This window comes from Pteropus vampyrus, unplaced genomic scaffold (assembly GCF_000151845.1).
Source record: "Pteropus vampyrus isolate Shadow unplaced genomic scaffold, Pvam_2.0 Scaffold121, whole genome shotgun sequence".
Classification (NCBI taxonomy): domain Eukaryota; kingdom Metazoa; phylum Chordata; class Mammalia; order Chiroptera; family Pteropodidae; genus Pteropus; species Pteropus vampyrus.
The window spans coordinates 2375071-2378603 of record NW_011888902.1 but is presented as its reverse complement, the minus strand read 5'-3'; positions in this window follow the sequence as shown (position 1 = coordinate 2378603).

The following is a 3533-nucleotide window of genomic DNA, read 5'->3' as shown; positions in this document are numbered from 1 at the left end:
CAGGGTACCTGCCCTCTTTAATGCCCACCATATGAAGTCCACCTGCATTTCTGGCTGCATTTCAGGCTGGTACAGAACACGTGGCTTTGTGGGTTACCATCGCGTGCTACCTGAGATAAATAGTACGTGCCGCTGGCTCTCTCCTCGCTGTGGGAGTTCACGTTGGCTCAGCTATAGTGACAGTGTTTTCAGGGAAGATGGGCTGGCTGGCTGCTGAGGGATCCTTAGGGCAGTGTTTCCAGTATTCTCTTTGGTCAGGCAACTGGTCGTCAGACTCGATTTCGGAAACGTTATCTTGCTAGGTTCTCTGTGGGACAGGCGAATCATGTTAAGCAGGGGCTCATTAGGAATTCGTGTGACAATGGGGAAATGCACGCGTTAGGGCAGCTGTAGTATGGAAAGCGTAATGGATAACTTTTCAGTTGTGGCTAATTTCAGATCTGGTAGACCATCTCTCCACAGTCTGATCTATTTTTTGGTTTTTTACAACATGAATCCTTCTGACTTGAGTAGATTGACTAAACAGGTATTTATTTTTCCCAGACTCTCCCCTGTAGCCAGAGCTGATCAGTCTAAGGATGAGCTCTTCGCCCGGGCGTGATGAAATGAAGTATAAAAGTCAAGAATATAATTATGATGATCTTTCAGAGAAAAGAACATAGAATTAGGAGCAAGGAAATCCATGTTCTAGTCACAACTCTGTCAGTGTATTCAGCCTGGGCCAAGTCACTTCATCTCTTCTGACCCGTTTCTTCATATGTAAAAATGAGGGTTTGGTAAGAAAATATTACTGTTTCCCAGTGTGTCTTCTCTGGAATGGTAATGAGCATCATGCAAGGAAAAAAAAAAAATTGTTGGTCAGGTCTGTGTTTACCAGAGGTTCTTTGCAATAAGACTTCTCAGAACATTTACTATAATAACATGTGCTGTGAATCTTCTAGAAAGACCTAACTATGCAATATTTCTTTAATTTTTTTTTTTTTGACGTAAGAGCATTTCTTTTATCCTTGGAGCTTTTTCCATGGGCAATATTTTCATGGAAGACATTTTGAGAAATGTGAAGTCAGATCTTCTCTGAGCTGCCTTGCTGCTCCAAGATTCTGTGGGTGTCACTGGCTTATGACACAGCCCAGTGGGGAAGACAGCATTGAATATTGATCCTGCTTCAATCTGAAAACAGCCCTCCCTTTGGTCATAAGCCTTGTGAGGCACCAAGATGTGTTTGTTACTTGCCCATTGCCAAACAGGAGCCTTGACTGGAGTTCTGCTCGGCTCAGGCGAGCCTGTCGGCTGCCGCGCTGAGCGTGTGCATTGCTGGAGTCCTTCCTCATCACCCACGCAGCGGCTGCACCCATGGCGGAACTGTTCACCCACTGGGGCATGTGTCCAGCAGCTCTGACGAGCAGAGAGGGGAACAGAGGGGTCATATGGTCCCCTTTGGGATCGGAAGGGCAGTGAGCTACTACCTCCCTCTAACTAAAGAAATCCTAAAGCTGGTACCCAGGATTCCAGCCTTTGATGGAATATGAAAGGTCCTCTCATCCAGCTACTCGGTGGATCCTTGACTGTGTTGGACATTCCGTTTTTAAGAAACACCAACTACAGCGCAAACCCGTGCACCACTAGAGACCTAATAGGCGGAAAAACCCCTTTATTTTGGGTTAAAAATGTGACTCCCCACAGATTTCACCTGTTGATTTAGTTCTGCCTTCTGGGCTCATTCAGAACAAGCCTGCCTACCTCTCACATGACAGCCCTGAAAATCAGGAGGCGAGTCACCTTGTAGTCCTGATGTCACCTTGTAGTCCCGATGTCACCTTGCAGTTCTGAAGATCAGATAAAAGGCCAGCGAAACTGCCTGGAACCTGTTCAATGGCATGACAAACAAATATAAAATGCTATGTTTAGCATGTTTTGTAGCCTCTCTGTGTCGTCTTCACTTAAAGTCGGGCTTGACAATTCTTGTTTTGGTTACTGGATAGCTTAATATTAAAAGAATATCCATATAGCTCATGTATGCAGTATATGTAACATAATGGTTTTGACAGCATATGAGTAAATGCAATGGACATTGAGTAGCAGGATAGAAACCCCCCAATATATAACGCAGCAGCTGAAGTAAGGCCATCCACTGGCAGTGAATTATTGTCTGAAGGTGAACCATGTAATCAGCTCTGCAGTGGTCAGTGGGCGAAGCTCTCAGGAGAGGGGTCTGGCAGGGGTTTGATCTAGGGCATGGTTTGATCTGTTGCCAACTTGGTCACAGATATCAATTACAGTAAATTCTATAAGATGTGCATATCGTTAACTTAGTAACATAATATTTTGGTCTCTGTGGTATTTCTCTTGAGTGTATAAATGTAGCTAATATGTGTTTCTGCCAGTGAGAGAGATTTTTTTAGGTGAGTCACCATAAAGCTTGGGGGGAGTAAAGAACTTTCGATATTTTAACTACGGAAACTAGATATGCATTAATCAATCCTTTTGAAGTTTTTCATGAATCACTGGATACCCCGATGGACTTGAAAAGAAAATAAAAAACTTAGATGCCTGTAGTTAAACTGATGAGTCACTCATTTGACTAACACTCTTCTCAAGATCCAAAAAGCCAGCAAAATAACAAGTTAAAAATTTCTAGTATCTTTGGTTTAACAGATTTTATTATTTCTTCTGTTCAGAGGAGAATTCAGTGTATTTTGACATGGCCTGAGGAAAATTTAGGCCAAATGATTATTCTGTCTATGTCTGTCCTTTTCAGGGATCATCTTTATGAAATCATTAGCATTATCTCAGAAAGGGAGTTCTTCGTTATTTTCTTAACTAATTTACCTCAAACTACCATGCTTTTTCTCGGACAGTTTTTCACTAATGCAGGGATAAGTGATTAATTACTTTTTATACTAAACAATTCATATACTTTCAGGTGGATATTTTGAAAACAAAAACATCACATCCTCTTTAGTCTTCTTAATTTTTTTTTTCGCAGAAATTGAATTTTGTTTGGTTTGCTTGTTGGCATGGGACTGAAAACACCACTTAAAATTACCAAAAGTTATCTGGCAATATAGAGAGAACATGTATCTAAAAGCAGAATAGGCCTTCATCATTATCTGTAAAATGTCCCCTCCAGCACATGAATATAAAGAATTCTGGACAGGTAAACACCCAGTCTTCTTCCCTCCTTTCCTTCCTTCCTCCTTCCTTCTTTCCTTCCTTCTTTCCTACCTTTTCTCCTCTCCTTCCATCCTTCTGGTCATCTGTTTAGGTAGATAGATGATGATGGATAGATAGATAGATGGATGGATAGATAGATAGATAGATAGATAGATAGACAGACAGACAGATAGATAGATACGCTAGATAATGATAAATGCTAAGGGAAAAAACTAGAAAAAAGAGAGAGAAAAGAGGGTGGGGCAAACTGAAATTTTGGATGCGTTTAAGGAGACCAGAAAGCTCTTATCTTGCCGTTCGCCTCAATTTCAAATTACCTATTCCTTTAAAATGAAAGCAAAGATTTTAGGAAATTTTCT